The sequence below is a fragment of the Juglans microcarpa x Juglans regia genome, chromosome 3S (genome assembly GCF_004785595.1).
Source record: "Juglans microcarpa x Juglans regia isolate MS1-56 chromosome 3S, Jm3101_v1.0, whole genome shotgun sequence".
Lineage (NCBI taxonomy): Eukaryota > Viridiplantae > Streptophyta > Magnoliopsida > Fagales > Juglandaceae > Juglans > Juglans microcarpa x Juglans regia.
In genome coordinates, this window is record NC_054599.1 from 9,204,128 (window position 1) to 9,223,890 (window position 19,763).

General features: G+C 37.2%; 1 pseudogene; it reads right to left on the reverse strand.

The window, feature by feature from the left end:
* Nucleotides 1–128: 128 nt before the first annotated feature.
* On the reverse strand, nucleotides 129–6,018 carry LOC121258280 (annotated as a pseudogene).
* Nucleotides 6,019–19,763: the final 13,745 nt, after the last annotated feature.

The window sequence follows — 19,763 nt, forward strand, 5'->3', positions numbered from 1 at the left end:
AATTATTTCATCTAAGTGCACCAATTCAAGCAAAACATACGACCTTCAGAATTTAAGCACCAATTCAAGGAAAACATACTAGCTTCCTAAGACCGCTATCAGAAGACAACTATCAATATCTCTCAAGCTATTAGCCTCCCTTCAAAGGTTGTATGTTTTGCTTGATGGGGATATAAGCACCAATTCAAGCAAAACATACTAAATCTGTCTTCTATACATAAAAAGGAGCATCTATTGTCTTCGCATCATTGTCTATACCAAGTGTGATCACCTTAATCTTTGCAATAGAAAAATGGTTTAAATAATGTTGAGCTCACCCCTTTGGGTCAACGTCAATAATGTTCATTTGCTGCAACTATTGTAGAGTGTGGCGAGCAACAAAATCACTGCTCTTGTAGAAATGGGGTGGACGACTTCCATTCCTCTGACCCCCACCATAAATCGTTCTAAAAGAACCAACACCAAGACCTCCCCTTAGGTAGATCTTCCTTGCCATGGAGGCTGCACAAGATTTGGAGACATAAAAAATATATAAGCACATTGCAGACCACCGGCATAAGAGAAATTGTTTAGGATGTAGACCAGGATGAAAGAAGAGAGGAGACAATTCTTACTAGCTCTCACATAATACCAATCAGGGTCATAAGGAGCCAGTTCCTTAAACCTTGCAGTCTTCACAATATCTGCCCACTCCGGCAGCTCCATCTGCTCACAAAAGATAAATGAAAAGGAAAATCAGTTCACATGTAATAAAAACAGCATACAACCACACCAAATTACAATGTAGGATACAACTTAAACTTCCAATTAAGAAACATGCCAAAGAATGGCCAAAAGGCTGTTAGATATCGTGCATCAAAACAACATGCATTTGAGATGCACGTTTCAACTATTTTTCTACCTATCCTAATTGTACTTAAAAATAATTCCAGAAACCCCTGGGCATACAGACAACCAAAACTTTGATTTAAAAAACAAAAAACATTCCAGATCGTATAACAAGAACCACCAAAACCTCATACAAGAGCATAAAGTAGACGTATATGAATGAGAACAACACACAACACATTACCGAGACACTATAACGACGCAGATAATAGCATAGGTGTTTCAACCTCTGGCATAGAAAGAGTTGATAGGTACAGATAAAGCCTTGGGTGGGTTAGAGATGGTCCACCATGTTCTGGAAAGGGAGGCAGGGGAAATTGTCAAGGCTGTTGAGGGAAAAAATGAGGTTCTGACCTCTGTGGTCACTCACACGAGGATGGTGGAAGGGGTAATTGTCTACTAAAGCATTTTCTGAATGTAGAAGGAAGCAGGTAGGTTGAGTTTGAACTGCCTGAAATGGAAGAGCAAGATAGGTTGGTTTTGGACCCACAGCTTGAAGTAGCTATTTATGAGGAGGAGATGGGTAGTTCATCACCGTTATAGATGACTCCTCATCAGATTGTGTCCAAGGAAACTTCAGACTGGGTTTTAAAAAAGTGGAGGAGATTCAAAGTTGTGTGGGACTCTTTTATGATGGTTATGAAAAACAATTGATGGCACTTTTAGTTGCCATTGAAGCTGGTCGATCCACGGCTAAGAAGTCATGTGAGAAAGGAGCGGGAGTTGAAAAGATTGCATTGTTCTATTAATTATGACAATATGGAGGGTACATTGGAGAGGGACAGATCAAACGGGAGGGAAGCTATTCCAGTTAATGAAGCCTAAAATATTGTCTTGGAATGTAAGGGGGATCAATAATGTCAATAAATGCCTTCACATTAGGTCCATTATTCATAGTTGGAAGATAGATGTCGTATGCCTCCAAGAAACAAAATTGGAAATTATTGACAGGAATGTAATTAGTAGCTCGTGGAGAGGTTTGTTTGTAGGCTGGACTTATTTAGCCTCTCCGGGTGCTTTTAGTGGAGTGCTAGTCATGTGGGATAGTAGAGTTGTCGAGATGGTAGAAGAGTGCATTGGAGATTACTTGGTGGCATGTGTATTAAGAAACATGGAAGATGGGTGGTCATGCGCATTAGCAAGTGTATACGGTCCCAATAGGGATCGGGATAGAAACTTGTTGTGGGATGAAGTATCAGGGTTGTATTCTGTATGGGATTTACCTTGGTGTATATGTGGGGATTTCAATATAGTTCGATTCCCAAGTGAGCGGGAGGATCTATCTTCGATGACTACAGCTATGGAGGTTTTCTCGCAGCTGATCTTTGATTTGGAACTACTAGATTTGCCTTTGCTGAGGGGTGAGTATACGTGGTCCAATTCTAGAGGAGGTTCAAGATTGGATATACTTTTAGTTTCATCGTCCTAGGAAGCTCACTATCCAAAGTTGTGCGAAAAATGATTTCCAAGGGTAGGATAGGACCACTTTCCCATTATTCTTGAGTGTGGGGGTATTCATGAGGGCAAACAGTACATTAAGTTTGAGAATATGTGGCTGGAAGTGGAGAGCTTCGTTGCTAAGGTAAAAAGTTGGTGGTTGTCATATCAGTTTGTGGGGACTTCTAGTTTTGTTTTGGCTAGTAAACTCAAAGCTTTAAAAGCTGATTTGAAGATATGGAACAAGGAGGTTTTTGGGAATGTTGAGCAACAAAAAAAATCCCTTTGGGATGAGCTTCAATCCTTGGAAGCTGATGGGGATAGTAAGGGGAGTTTGCCTAGGAAGAACGAAGTAAAAATAAAACTTGTGAGGGTTCTTTTGAGGGAAGAAATATCAAGGAGACAAAAGTTGAGAGTTCTTTGGCTTAAAGAGGGAGATAAGTGCACTAGCTTCTTTCGTAAAATGGCTAATTCTCATAGACGTAACAATGCTATTGAGATGTTAAGAACTGAAAATAATCTACTATCCTCACCTGCCGAGATCTAAGAGCATGTTGTGCAGTTTTTTAGTTCTCTCCTAAGTGAGACGGAAGCTTGGAGACCTAAGATTGATGGATTGAACTTTGCAGTGGTGGATGATTTTTCAGCAAGTTGGCTTGAGAGGCCATTTGAAGAGCTTGAGGTGCATCGGGTGGTTTGTCGAATGAGGAGAGACAAAGCTCCTGGGTCGGATGGGTTTTCTATGGCATTCTTCCAAGATTGCTAGGAGATTGTGCGGGAGAATGTGATGAAGGTATTTCATGAATTTTATGAGTTTCAAAAGTTTGAGAAGACTTTGAATGCCACTTTTAATGCCTTGATTCCGAGGAGAGTGGGTGCTTTGGAGTTAAAGGAGTTTCGCCCAATCAGTTTGGTAAGTAGCATCTATAAGATTATTTCAAAGATGTTAGCAAATAGAATGGGCAAAGTGATGGAGAATATCATTTCTAAATCTCAAAATGCCTTTGTTAGAGGACGACAAATCATAGATTCAGTGTTGATTTCAAATGAATGTATAGATAGCCGCATGCAGGAAGGGTCTCCGGGGATCCTTAGTAAGTTGGACATGAAAAAAGCATATGATCATGTAAACTGGAGTTTTCTTTTGTATATGCTTAGAAGATGCGGCTTTGGAGATAAGTGGTGTGGCTGGATCAGCCATTGTATTTCAACTATCCGTTTTTCTATGCTTGTTAATGGGCAGCCTTGTGGGTATTTTCTAGTTCAAGTGGTTTGAGATAGGGGGATCCCTTATCTCCCTTCCTATTTGATATTGTTATGGAGGCTTTGAATCACATGGTGGAGGCAGTGGTAGGAGCAGGACTTATCTCGGGTTTTTCAATGGGATCTAATTCTAATGGCCTTGCTACAATATCACACTTGCTTTTCGCTGATGATACCCTTATTTTTTGTGAGGCTGTTGGGGAACAAATTCAAGTTTTGAGGGCTCTCCTGCTGTATTTTCAAGCCATCTCTGGATTAAAAGTGAACTTAAGTAAATCGAAGTTGGTACCGGTGGGAAAAGTCCATAACATTCATAATTTGGCAGAATTCCTGGGTGCAAAGTTGCTTTTCTGCCCATAAAATATTTAGGACTACCGCTAGGGCATCTTTTAAAGCCAAACACATTTGGGATGGGGTGGTCGAGAAGATAGAGAGGAAGTTGGCAGTATGGAAAAAGACATATTTATCTAAAGGGGGTAGGTTACTCTTATAAAGAGTACTCTCTCTAATATCCCTACCTACTTCCTTTCTTTATTCCCTTTACCAGTTGGTGTGGCCAATCGTATTGAAAAATTGTATAGAGATTTTTTGTGGGGAGGCATGGGAGAGGAGACCAAAACTCCCCTAGTGAGTTGGAAAAACGTTTGTTGCCCGATTGTTGATGGAGGTTTGGGTATTCATAGCTTATGTAGTTTTAATAAGGCATTGTTGGGGAAGTGGCTATGGAGATACCATGGGGAAGAGGAAGCATTGTGGAGGGGGGTGATTGATCGAAAGTATGGTAGTGATTGGGGAGGTTGGTGTACCAAGGAATGTAGGGGTTCATATGGAGTGAGTCTATGGAAGTTTATTAGGAAAGGTTGGGGTTGTTTCTTGAAACAAGTTAACTTCTCGGTTGGCGATGGTTCAAAAATCAGATTCTGGTCTGATGTTTGGTGTGGGGATACTGACTTGTCGAGAGCCTTTCCGGTTGTCTTCAGATTGGCGACTAATAAGCAAGCTTCAGCTTCAGAGTTGATGGGTTTTTCCAATGAAGTGGTGCTTTGGGATGTAAGTTTCTCCAGATCTGCCCAGGATTGAGAAGTAGAGGAGGTTACTGATTTTTTCAGATTGTTGTATTTAGTGGAGATAAGAAGATAGGGCAGGGACCAACTATGCTGGAGACAAACAACCTCTAAAAAGTTTATAGTTCGGTCATACTATAAGGTGATACTAAATCAGCACCATATTTGCTTTCCTTGGAAGAGGATTTGGAAGGCTCATGTTCCGACAAGGGTGACTTTTTTTGTATGGACATCAGCAATAGGGAATATTCAAACTATAGATAACTTGAGGAAGTGAGGAATGATTGTTTTGGATTGGTGCTTTATGTGCAAGAAAGAAGCGGAATCAGTGAACCATCTACTACTTCATTGGGAAATGGCTAAAGTGCTGTGGGATGGAGTGTTAGGAAGGGTTGGGCTGAGCTGGGTTATGCCAGAAGCAGTGGTTGATTTTCTAGCAAGCTGGACCAACTTTCAAATCCATACTTGTTCCCAAGTGGAAGCTGCATGGAAAATGATGCCTTAGTGTATTATGTGGTGTATTTGGTTGGAGAGAAACGAGAGGTGCTTTAATGAAAGGGAATGAAATAGAAATGCATTTTGGAAGTTTTTTATAAGCACTCTACTTAGTTGGGTCTCTGCTATTGTACTCAAGGGAGGGGTTGTAAACGAGTTATTGTTTTCGCTTTTCTAGTATTAGAATGTAACTAGGTGTTTTTTTTGTATACTTCCTGCTTACTTGGGATTCGCCTATTACATTGTGCTTATAAAATTTTTAACTTATCTAAAAAAAAAAACAACACACTACACTTGAAAAAGCATATAGATATTGAAGTGGAGAAACTAGATTAGATCAATTAATTCTTGGAAAAATAGGAGGGTATTACAAGAATGCATTGCACTATGTTAACCTAGCTATTTATTTGCTAAACAACTATAATAAAGAAGCCACAAAAATAAAAATAGAACTTCTTCATTGTCTGTTATTTTCCTCGGTTGCCCCAGCCAACAAAAAGCCGAAAAATACAGACCCGACTCAGCCATCATAAGTAAGACTCACGGTTACTTCAATCAAAACCAATCTCATTAATATGGTCATAACATCGTAATAAAGCTCATGTTTGGAGGAAAAAAAAATTAGGGCCAAATCCAAAAACCCTTATCAGCCATAAATTAGTTACCAAAAAAATAAGAGCCTTGTTTTCTTACAGCTTCTAATCTTCTACTCCATCTTTCCTTGAAAAACAAGCGGGCTATGTAAGCATAATATATGTGTGTGTGTGGTGGTGGTGGATATACATACCTTGCCGGATCGCTTGAGATGAGCCGAGTAGGCCTTCACGAACTATTAAGGCGAAACATCATTCATAGTCGTCGTGGTCACCATTGATGAAGCATGGTAGAGAGGCTTGGGTCGCACAAGTAAGGAAGGCTAATCGCTTGGGGCAATGAAGTTGGCTCTCTTTCTCTCTCTTGCTCGCTAGGAATCCTGAATTGTGAAGATGCCCGTGAATAGGGAAGCTATATCATATTCTCTGTTCAAGATGTGCGTCGACTTCTTCTTTGAGAGATGGATGTGCATAAATTGGAGAGAAGTGGGAGATCAGAAATGGGGGACTATGTGTAGAAATTGGAGAGAAACGGAGAGAAAGAGGGAGGCTTGGGATTACGCGGGAAAGGGGAGAGAGGGTGGAGTTGGAGTCTGGACATAAAATAATTTGGTCTATCTATAGTATTAGTCCAAATATGACGTGGTAGTAGATCACTAGCTCAAAGTCATAAGATCATATATTTCACTAATTCAATGCAAACATTTTAAAGATTAATTATGCCAATATTTGTAAAAACTATCATTTGGATAATCTAATGCCAGTGCTCTTACAATATAACATCATCAGCTTATTTATTTTTTTTCATATAATTTAAATAATATATTTTTTATCTTTTTAAACATTTCCATTCTACCAATAAATTTCTAATATCTATATTATTTTTTATATTTGCAATATATTATTATATACAATGTAATATAATTCAATCATATACATACAAAATAAAAATATATAAGCCAAATAAAAATTAAAAATAAAATCAAAATATGAAAAAATTGGATAAATAATATTTCCAAGATATTTTTTAGAAAAAAAATAAAATAGGGGTGTTTTAAATGATGAACAATAAAAAGAATTTGTATTGAAATGTAAAAGTAAAAGTAAATGAGAGAGTAAATGAAGTATAAATAATAAAAAATTTGTTTGAAGGATGAACAGTACCCGCTACATGTAGCGGGTTACTGTAGCAATTTGTATTTTGCATGTTCTTTTATATAATCGGATGGAACTCATTTTATGAACAATTCTTTAAATAATTTACATTTTTTGTATAATACATAAGCCATTGAGAATGCTCTTAAATCACTGAACTCTTAGGCTGGGTTTCGATATAAAGATGCTTCCATCTCATCTCATCTCAATATCCAAACAACACAAACACAAATACCTTTTAATTTCAAATCTTCAACTTTTTCATATAATCATTACCTAATTATAACAACTTTCTCAAGCCTCCAAACAAAACACAAAAAATAATTCAACTTTTTTAAGTTTCAAAACAAAAATTATTTTGAAAAATTATATTTTAACAATATTTTAACTTTATAATATTTTTATTTAACTTTTTCTCTTTCCTTTCCCAAAATCCCTTAAAACATTTTAACTCAAACTATTTCTAACTCATCTCATCCCAACTCAAATGTCTCACTACTATTCACAACCTATCTTAATTTATCTCATCTCATCTCAACTCACTATCCAAACTAGGCCTACTCAATCTTTAATTCTCCCCTACTGCTCCTCGACCCTCCACTGCATCCACTTCATACAAGTATTGCACCTCCATCTTCCACTTCCTTCACAGATCACAACATCCCCTTCCCATCAAAAGACATTGCCCACAAGGTCAGGGTATTGGTTTCTTAATCCACAGGGACCCAAGTAAAATGCTCATCTGCTGCACTTTCCCATTTAACAAGAAGCTCAATGAATGGCTCATTGTCAACTAGACATAGCTGCAAAATAGCTTTTGGCTCAATTCTAAATCCTACATGTATATCTATCAGTGGAAAAGAAGGTGAAACAACTGCTGATAGTCCCACATGCTTCTTCGAAGAAGAAACATGGAACACTAGGTGGACAATAGTATTAGAAGGCAACTCTAATCTATATGCAACCTTCCCAATGTGTTGCAATACTTTGAATGGGCCAAAAGAATATAGGTGCTAGTTTGTAATTAGCACGTTGAGATACACTATGCTGCCTGTATTTTTGTAATCTCAAATAAACCATGTCCCCCACTTCAAATTTTTGAGGTCTATGGTGTCTATCATATTGATTCTTCATAACCACCTGATCTGCTAACAAATTCCTCCTCAATAGTTCAAAGATCTCCTTTGAGATCTTAATTGAAAATCCACTTCAGCATTCTGAGTAGTGCCTGAGATATATTGAAGCAAAGTAGGAGGAGGTATTCCACTTTTGTTGGGAAGTTGTGCCAATTTTTTATTTTAACAAAAACATTAGACTTTGCTGATATGTCTTAATAGAGAAAGTTTTTCCCAGTAAGTAGCTTTTCCATTTCTTAATAACATAAATAAGAGCATGTAGGTCTTTTTCCTACATTGACAAATCTAAAGTCTTCTCCTTAAAGGCTTGACTCTTGACTTAGATAAGCTAATGGTCAACTTGCATAAAAAATGGCCCAATTCCCACACCAGAAGCATCACACTCAATTATAGATATCCTAATAAAATGAGGTAAGGCAAGGACTAGTGGTTTGCCATAGTTCTCTTCAATGCCTCAAAAGCGGCAGAAGCTTCAGTACATGAACTGAATGCATCTTTCCTTTGTAAGCAGTCAAGGGTGCTACAATAAACCATAATCTTTCTTAAATTTTCTATAATAATCACTCAAGCCCAAAAATCCCCTCGAGGATTTAACTGATCTAGGCACTGACCATTCAACCATGGACTTGATCTTAGAAGGGTTTGCCTTCACTCTATCAGCAGACACTAGGACCAAGGTAGTCAATCTCAGCAAAATCGAACTTACATTTACTCCTCTTAGCAAATAATGTATGTTTTGCTAAGGTCTCCAACACCATGGAGAGATGTTGCAAGTGGTCCTCGTTAGACTTATTATAGATCAATATATTATTGAAGAAAACTGTAACAAGTTTTCTTAAGAAGGGTTGAGACAATTCATTCATGATGGTTTAAGGTTTAGTCAAATTGGTACCTAATAGTCTTAGGACATTTGAACCAATCGTTGAGTTTTTAACAATTGGTATTAGAGCAAAGATCACGTCACGAGTTCAAGTCACGGAGGGGGCGACCTATAGGCTGGATTGAAATACCTTGGTACTATGTATAGGCATAATGTCAAGTCATTGAATACTAATAGATGAGTAAAGTCACCAAAAAGGAAAGGGCTACCACCGGGTCAGTGTCGATAGAGTGGGCCATCATGGATGTTGGATTAGCAAACGTGGTGGAATGTTATGATCCTAAGGGTTACAAGTTTAAACAAATTAGTATCCAAAGTTCTAGGACTTTTGGATCAATGGTTGGGTCTTTAACAATCACAAGACTCCAATGTTAATTACAGGCTTTTGATTGACATGACATTCTTAATTTTCTATAATTTTGAAAATTTTGAGGAACAGATCACATCATTGTAATTATATATTCAAAAACAAGTTGGGCTTACATCCAATGAAAAAAAATCACTGGATTTGTCATAGTGTAAGTAATCAAACAAGATTGAGATCAAACCACAAATTTGAGATCAAAACAACTTCATTTAGTTTTTATTTAACTCCTTCGCCAAGCCTTTTTGTCGAGACTTTTATATCTCACTTCCCTCTCTCTTCTCCCTTTGTCGAAAATCCTAGCCGTTCTCTCCTCTTATTCCACTCTCAAGCCAATGTCGCCGCTTACCATCATAGAGACCTCATATTTTATTCATTGAACCAAATATTCACTCCCCATACTGAGTTATTTAGGAAGTTCACCGAGATTCACTATTTACTTTCATTTTTCCTTCGATCCCACGGGTTCCTTTTATATCCATATCATTATTCGTCAATTATGCTCTAATATAACTTGTTTTTCTTTTCTTCTTTTTAGTCCAACACACGCATATAGAAGTGGTTTTCCTTTATATTTTGCCAAGGATTTATATAGAAGTTGATCTAGCACTCTTTATCCAAGTGCAGATCCTGGTCTCTGACAAAACTCATATATGCATCCAGGTTCATAAATGAAGATGTATATCCACTCGGGCAGATATCTAGCCTTAGCCGAGGATAAAAGCCTGAATATTCGAACAATTTAGGTTATAACTAAATATTCGGATTTAGTCTAATCCATCCAATTGCAAGGGCTTTTTTGGTATCTTTTAAAAAAAGTTTTTTATGGGCCTGTGTATTTCTTTTTTTTAGTGATGAGTAATTTTATTAGCCTTTTACTAAGATATTTTATTTTTATTAAAATATTTACAAGAAAAATATGATGATTTAAAAGTAACAAAGAGACATAATGAAGTTAATTTCAAAACATCAAATTTGAAAAATTATAACCATGGTACAATGAACCTTGTCCATTACAAAAAGACATAAAAAAAAAATGCACTTGCATATTACAATACTACACTACGTATATTAAATTGTCTAACATTGTACAAATTACAATACAAAAAACGATAAAGCAATACATTTTTAAAAAGTAGTAAATACTACTTTAGACTATAAGTATTGCATTGTCTAGGTGAGAGTTTTGTGTTGGTGACAACTTGTTTGAGAGTTAAAGAAGCCTTCTTTTTACCCTTTGATAGATTGAGTTTGATAAGAGAAAAATGGTGGAACCAGCATTAATATACCATTCCACAACTTAAAAGGGAAAATATATTATTACATGCTCAAAGTTAAATTATGATCCTTAAGAAAACCAAAACTTTTAAGATTTAATTGAGATATGTTCATAATTAGAAAAATGATTGGTATCATTGCTCTAGTTTGAATTCTTAAAAATTTATAGAGCAATAATAATTCTTGTGATGATGTGCCACAGAGTGGCTCAATTCGGACTTGACACATGGCATCTAGCCTTGCCACGTAATCAGTCTTGTTATCTTCGTCCCCTAGAAAGTAGTCTGCAGCAGTTTGAAACACATGTTGATTCATCTTTCCACTTGACCTTAAGATGTCCATTTGTCACAAAAACATGCACATGAGAGAGAGTAAGTGGGCATTATGCACTAAGCTTTGGGTTAGTTTAGGCTTTGTAAAAGTTGGATTCTTATGACTTAAATAGTGTGTACAGATTTTTGATGAGCTTGTAAATGAAATAAAATATTTGGATGTATGAGTCTTGCTTGAGATTTAAAGTATTAGAGTTTAAAATCCTATTCAGAGTTAATGCATGTCTCGGTTAGTATCTTGATGTTCAATAATGTTATATTCATGGACTCAGATTTTGCTTGTAATGATGTGCATTGTTTAAATATTTAAGAAAGCTTTAAAATACAAGTAGATGAATGATATATGTTCAAGAATATCAAAGTGCGTGTGATATTTTCTTCAAATCTTTGTAAATGTTAGGGCGCCTAGTTCCTTGGTAAAGGATGTAGCAAGGATCCGTGGTACCAAGGATGCCAGCCTATCAGTCAATGCCCCGGGTTTGGTCGAGACTGGGCTTGCCTTGTCTAGATGGAAGTGCATGTTTCAAGTTACAAATGTAAAATCGCAGCGAAAAATATAGAGGTTTAGTTAGTACGCTAAGACCTTGGTGTACCATAAGTCTAGATCACATCATAAAAATAATTATTGTCATTCCTTATTAATTAGAAACTTAGAAATACATACAATCCAAATATTTCATTCGCTGTTTAAAGGGCGGCAGACTGAGTACAAGTGATCATTCCTTTGAAATGACTATGTACAATTCAAAATGATACATAGTTCCTACAATAGAGATAAGTTTCCGTACTTAGGGTCTGGACAGGATCAACTCTTCTCCATTGAGAATCACCATTGGTTCTAACTCTGCATCAAAGTTTATGGTTCTATAAGATAACCGTTGATGAGAAATAATGCTCATGAATATGCAATGAACAGTTTCATGTAAACACTGGAAAGACACATATATGTATGCATGGTGAGGAATCAATCTCTCTGGCATAGATACATGGATATGTATACACGACGATGAATCACCCTTTTTGTGAAATACACATATATAAGTATGGCAAGGAATCACCTTCCAAAAAGTTTCCCTCTAGGCAATATATTTTAAAGCATAATATTACCTAGGTAAGGAATCACCCTTTGCTCCAGTATGCAAAGTTCATAAAATTGTATTGATTTCAAACGCACATAAGTTGTCACACAAATGTCTCACACAGAGATAACATGTTGCACCAATGAATTGTCTAGCTGGCCAACCAACTCGAGGACACCACACGTGATATGTCTGGAGAATTCTCCTTCCCTCCATCAAGTGAGACCAATACGATACTGCTCCACCCTAATCATTATTGAGATTTCTCATTCCCGTATGAAGCTTGTGGCAACGTTTCACGGGAATGGTTTGTAAAATTATCCGTCCAGTCCCATGATGATAGACACATGTTAATAATTTCTCACATAGAGATGATAGTTTCTCACATAGAGATAATGGTTTCTCACACAAAGATAAGGATTTTTCAAATAGAGAAAAATGAAAATAGTAAACACATTAAGTCTCAAGAATTAGGGAGTAAATATTGGAACAAACATAATGAAAAAAAATTAGATTTAATCATGATCAAAAAGGGAAAGATCACAGAGTATGCACATGCCTCTTACATACAACATTCACTCCACATTCTCCAGTACTGTCTTATAAGCTAACCTACCTCTTAGAGTCAGGATCGCTATGTCGCTTCACTGCTCTTTCCTTGTCTCATAAGGGAGACTTTGTCCCATGTCCAACTCCTTTTTTATAGGGCGGGATTGTCAAACATCCTTCTTACATACTTATGACTCCAAGTATGTTTAGATAGGAGTCATTTGGCCTCAACTGTCATACTGCAGGATGACAAAGACAGGTGGCCAGGGCATGGTCTACATCTCCTTACAACCTGCAAACTCAGTCTTTCCTTGAATGAGGGTCTCTCACGTGGCATTGGGCCATACCTCTGGGTTCATATGATATGACCTGTCGAGTCATGCCCTCTTATGCAGGCTCACTGCGGATGTGACCCTTTAGATGGAGTATAAGCTTTTGTGGAAGACAATGCCCATCTTCTGAGTATTTTCGTGTCGTTTTGGAAAGTTTCCATATGTGAAGACCAATATTTTTGCTAAGCTTTCTATGCATTTTATTAAATATTGTTAATTTGGGCCAAGAGAGGAGGAATAACCCAATGAGAAATTATGTTGGAATAGAAGGCATATGAGATCTTGAGGAAGGCCCAAGTCCATGAGAAATTCGGCCTTCTAGTGGAATTAGGGTACACGCCTACCCTAGGGAATGGATTCCCTCTTGCCATGTGTCATACATGTAAGAAGGTTGTCTTGTGAGGTGATAGTATGGTGACATTTGTCACTATGGGGAGAGTTTCTAGAAGGAAGATGAAGAGACATGAAAAGTTGGAACTTGAGAAAAGCCCAAAGGGCATGCACAACAACCATAGAGGGACATGATTTGATTTTTGTCATATGTCATGCATGCAAATGGAAGGTGAGGAGTCTCATCTTGGGAAAGGGTAAGATCTTGTTGGAAGAAGGGGCTACACACCTACTAGGGTTTCTAGAAGTATTTTTGTAAGAAAATCCCTTGAGGTGGATGTCTAGGGCAAGGAAGTTTGTGCACTTTTGTCACCTTTGTGGCCAATCATTGGTAGAAGAAAAATCTTCTTGGGAAGAAATGGACTTTCCGGTCATCATGCACACACACACTCCTCATGTGCCACTTGGCACACAACACACTTGTTGGAGATTGAGGAAGATCTTAGTTAGGTAAAAGACCATTTTGCCATGAGGTTCATTGAACCAAGACACAAGATGAAGGGAAATTAGGGGATGGAGGTTTCGGTTTTGAGAGGGAGGCGCCACTTGTCCAAAAGCTCTCTTGTGTTCCCAACACAATCAAACGATGGAGAAGGGGAAGAGGCTTAAGGGTGAGGTGCCACTTGGCATCCATGCAAATAAACTTAGCTTATACAAGAAGCCTCTTATGTCTATAAAAGGGAGAGGATGCCGAAAACCCTATTTTTTTTAGTCACTTGGAGGATTTTCTCTTAAAGCTTTCGGCCACTACCTTTCTCTCTAGTCTCCATCACTTTCTCACCATCCAAACACCATCCACACTACACTCATTCTTTCAAACACCATTTTTAGGGCAAGCAAAGTTAGAGGATACTTTCTAAGGAGGAAATCACATAAGGTATGAAGCCAAAAACCACCTTTCCATTCCACCACACACATAGCCATGAGAGGCAAGTTTCGGTTTTAGCAAGTTCACCATGAACTCATGCTCTCTCTCACACACACACTTGATATAGAGGAAGTTAGTTCTTGTTTTATGGAGTTTTCCATATGAGCTCACACATATACACACATGGTTTTAGGGTTTATTTTAAACTAGGGCTTAAGTTGATGCAAGTTTCAAACTTGTGGAATGAAGATCTGAAATATTGGGAGCTTTTCCTTAGACAAGATATCATGAGCTTACACATACACACACGGGTTAGGGTTTTAAATAACTAAACCTAATGATTTTTGTATATATATTTTCAGCTTGCTTGTTTATCGATTGTGGATTGTTGTAAGTAAACTTCTAACTTGTACTTGATATTTTATGTATATGCAATATGAACTTACTTGTTGTTTGGTTGTATGAGTATGCTTGATATGATGATGTTCTTCTATGTGATATAATCGGATCCTTGTCTGAATGATCAACTATGATTGAAATGGTTCATTATGGTTATCTTATTTCATGAATTTGGAGTGGAAGGCCATATTTAGGGTTTCAGATTTTTGCATGATTCTTAATATGTTCATGGAGATTGTTGTATTACCTAATCTTTTAAAAGGACTAAACTCAGAGAACTACTTGTTTTTCCTAAGCATGCTCACTCATATGTTTCAGCTATACGTGAAGGTTCATTGATAAAGTTTTGTTAAGGACATTAGAAGATTCTAAGTTCATGAAAGTTGATGTAATGTATATTCAAGAATAATAGGTTTCGGCCATGACCATAGATGAAGGGTTAGCATGATGTGATTAGAGTTTTAAAGGTGTAAAATTAATTCTCATGCATGCTAGTGTTTATGTGTCTCGGCCATTGCATGATACATGTGAAGTTGTGAATGTTCGCTTTTTTATTTGTTGATTGAATGCCTTAGAATTTATGAAAAAGAACATGGTCGCATGTTTTAATAAGCTGTAATGTGAAATGTACATGGATATTCATGATTGTTTGTTATATGGTCATGATTAAGTTTCAGCATTGCATGTGTCCCATGAAAGTACAAAGTTTCATAGTTCATGTCACATGCATTGGTTTTGTGAAATATTTCAAAAAGAAAATGAGTCTTTTAAAATTTTTTCACAATCCCAAAGGCTAGGATGGGGAAATACCCTAGTGGAACTCTTCTGTTCACTCAAGAGTGTCTAAAATAGAGTGGTAACCCCTGGGTTGACAAAGTATAGTCGGCGGACCTCAAATGATTCCTAAAAGAAAATGATACCGGAGCGGGGCTGTACCTAAAGCTAGTGGGTGCCCTATGGTGAAAGAGAAAACAGATTGCTGTAATATGAATGATTAAGAGTAAGACGTAGTCACCTTGGTCAAAGTGGGCAGTGGTTAATGTGGTAACTAGCAGGGAACACTCGGTGCATAGGAGAGCCGTGAGGTAGCTATTTATAAGTAAGTCAAAGAAAGGCCTTGAGCTCCAAGTTATGCTATGATATGTTATATGAACAAGAAACCGAGCTCACAAGTATGTAAATGAACAAGGATTAAATGACGAAAAGATGTTTTATGAAAAAAAAGAGTTATGAAAGCCATGATGTACATGGTATTTTCAAAAAGTCAAATGCATAAGTAAAGTTTCATGCCTATGCATTCATTTTGAGTTTGCTTACATATGCCTACTATATCTATAACATGTTATTTGTTTACTTACTGAGTTTTCTCAAAATCTCACTATTTCCACTACCATTTTCCTACTTAGAATGGTAGAAGTTGTGATAGGAACCCAAGAGGATAGTCATGGGAAAATGCAAGAGACCAGCTCTCCAAATTCATAAGGAGACTCTGAAGAGACGCGAGGTCTCTCAGGAGCAGTCTATTTTGGAAAGGTTGGAAGCTATCAACCAATTCATTACCGAGGTGTTGCAGCTTTTTAAGTGACTAAGGAGGATTATGAATCAGGACAAGGCCAAGTAGGATCGGCCTCACTAAAGGACTTATGTTATGGGACCCTTTTGATGAATGATGCATTTTGATGACACTTGATGTGATGGTCCCACGTTTTGGGAGTTTTTTGGAACAATTAAGTCTTTTGATGACTATTATGAACATTTCTGCTTTGGGATTTATGTGCTTCGATACCATGATATTTGTCTTGTTTATTTGACCTAAGTAGAATTTCACTGCGATATGATGCATACTATTAGATATCAATAGGTGCATTGCATCTTAACTGTCATGTATGAGGGGTATGTAGCCTTGTGTTATATGTCCCGACACTTCAGTAACTGTTCAATCCCAAGCGGGGGCTAGGGGCATCACACCATACGTACTCCAATCTTTCCTAGACCATTGCTCGCCTTGGGCAAGTAACCATTTCTTCCGTTGGAGGGGTAACTCTTATCTCATTAAAGTCAATGGCCTTTTCAAATCCTCGTTCTCGCCTTTACAATGGGCCACTTATCTAGCCCACATACCATATGATTAGACGTTCATCTCCATTTTGCGCTAGGATGTGTCTGCCAAGCCTTTTACAAGGTGCATGCTCGCCCACGTGTTGGACTAGCTCTAGTCTGCAGCACCTGCAACTATTTTTCACCAAACCAATCGACTGGCTCTTCGTCTTTCTTTCCACTCAACTCCAATGGTGGTCCATCCCCTTTCCGCTGGCAAGCCCTCATAATAATCAAGTGATAATTTTTTGATTGAATGATTACGAGTGTTAGATTAAGCTATTTAGTGAATGATTAAGCTCAAATGTTTCAGATTTAGAGTTTTCTTTGGTTTGTCGTATGAAAAATGATGTTTTGAGGTCAAAATAGATTTAGCGCTATTTCAATTACTGAAAGTCTAGGGACCAATGTGCAATTTTCAAGAGTTCAGGGGTTAAAGTGAAAATTTTGTAAAAAACTAGAAGTCCTTATGATCTTTTATGATTATTAAAAGGTTTTCTAACATTAGTATACCAATACTGCTACAGTTACATGGGGTTGGGTACCTTTGGGGGAATCGCACATTAGCCGATATATTAAAAAGAAGAAAACAACACAGAATGAGAGGGAAAGCAATGAAACTCAAAGTGAAACACCTTAAACATTGCTTCTGCTAGGTAGCGCTAGAGCTCAGAAAACACAAATCCAAGGTTGCATCTGGATTTGTTAGCTCTTCTGAAGACACAAGTGGGCTTGGGTCTTCCTGGTTATTCTCAGTTGGCTTTTCTCCCAATGTGTCTTGAATCAATCAAATTTTCCAATGGTTATTCACATTTCTTTGCATTATTAATCACTCAATAGGCAAAAATAATTGGCTTGTTTTCTATGTTTCCTTTTTCTTTTCTGAATACTCAATAGACAAAGGCTTGTTACAACTCAAAAATGTCAACTTTCTTGTCCATACACTTGCTAAATGTGCAAAAATGATACCTGTTATGGTAAGTTAATTGTGCATTTATTTATTCTAGTCGTCTACTACTACAACTTGCTCTGTTCCTTGTGGTGGGGGTGTTTCTTCTACTGGGGAAGTCAAGTTTGATCTTTTGTGTTTTGGGGGTCTTAGCAACGCACCGCTTCATTATTGCCCACGTGGAGGGACGGATAAGCAGGGGTTCCCCAACCACGGGTGCAAGTAGAGTTTCTCTTAATATACTTTTATTTCAGCACACGAAGAATATTTTGTAAGCAAGAGAGTTGTAAGTTAGCTTCTAACTTAGTCAAAGATAGTGTTCATATGACTTGATGATAAATGCCCTTTATTGAAAAGCGTACATGTTTTATTTTCTATATTATGAGTTAAATGTTCATATCATGCTTATATTTTTATCTCTCATGAAGCATGAACACATGTCATGAAGTATAAGTCAAGTATTGAAAATGTTTTATCACAACCCAAGCTAGAATTGGGTATTATCCTAGTGGAACTTACAAGTCCACTCTAGAATGAGTAAATATAGAGTGAAATCCTTGGGTTAACGAAAAATAATCAACGACCTCAAATGGGATAGTAACAGTCTCGGAGTGAGGGTAAGAGTCTTCTTGCTAGTGGGGGTGCTAGAGTACTTATGGTGAAAAATGTTTCACAAAACTTGAGTATTCTTGAGATAAAGTCGTAGGTGGGAATTACCTATCGTGTGGTGAACATAACCAGTAGGTGCACACGGTTTTTATGAGGAGTCATAAGGTACCATAAGCCTGACTAAAAGATGATGCATGATGTTTTACGAAAGAAAGTATATTATGGTGTTTTATGAAAGATGATGAGGAATTTAGATGGGAGAAAAAATACATATTTGTAAAGCAAGTTCATATTGATGCATACATACTCATGTTTATTATTAGTCATGTTTACACAATATATATATATATATATATATTTGTTGTATAACTTACTGAGATTTCAATAAATCTCACCGTGATAGTCTTACTACTAACTCCATTCCGAAATGGTAGAAGTTGTGACAGGTTAGAAGGTAGCCAGCCAGGATGAAGAAAAGCAAATTGGTTTGGATGAGTTTCACTGATGATGGATTCGATCAAGTTGGAATGATGGAGTTATTGATGTTGTTTTTCACATTGGAATGATGGAGTTATTGATGCTATTTTTTGTTAATGTTTCATTTATGTTGATGAATTTGGAAACAATATTTGAAGTTATGATACAACTAAGGAGATTGATACTCCAGTACAATGTTTTAAGTTCTCTATTATGTGTGTTATTTGAAGGTATGTTTGAATTTGGGATATTAGTATTCTGGTACAATTTGTTAAATGGACATACTTTCCCTGTGACTTATTCAAATTTATAGAAATATGTCAAGTGCATTGCATGTTAACTATCATGAAGGGGGTATATAACCCAATGTTGCATGTTCCGACATTTTAATAGCTGTCAAATCGCAAGATAGGGGTTGGGGGTGTCTTTGGGTAAACCTACAAGTCACTAGGAACCTTTACTAGAACATAGGTTTGACATATTAGAATGTATAGGCTTGAACTGTGTAAAAAATGTGTTAGATATCAATCTGATACACTAAGCCGATGTGTCTCAAGAAGGACAATGGCACGTGACAGAAGGAAAAAAAATCCACCACCAGTGGATGAGGATAGAAAGGAGTGTAATCCTCCTGTGGATTGGGGACACGCAATTGCTGAAGCCATCCATCAAATGAAAATGATGAGACAACAGCAGGAACTATTTCTTAGGAAAATGCAACTACAACGACAAGCCAAGCATATAGACAGAATCAACCAAGAGCAGAGACTATAGGCTACTCCTATGAGAAACTTTTAGTATATCGATATTCGAATTTTATGGGTAATAAGGGACCGATGAAGGCAAATAATTGGTTGATCGATTTGGACAGAGTGTTCAAAATCAATGAATGTATCGAAGAGAGAAAGTTTCAATATCCTAGGCATCTATTACAAGATGAGGTTGGTATCTAGTGGGATACCAGAAGGAAACTTTTGATAAGGAAGAATTTGACAATCGTTTCTTCCCATAATTGGTCAAGTAGCATAAAGCCCAAGAATTCGCAACGCTGGTACAAAGGAATCAGACTATGAAACAGCATGCTGCCTATTTTATGGAGCCAAAAAGTTATGCTCCTTAACTAATTGCC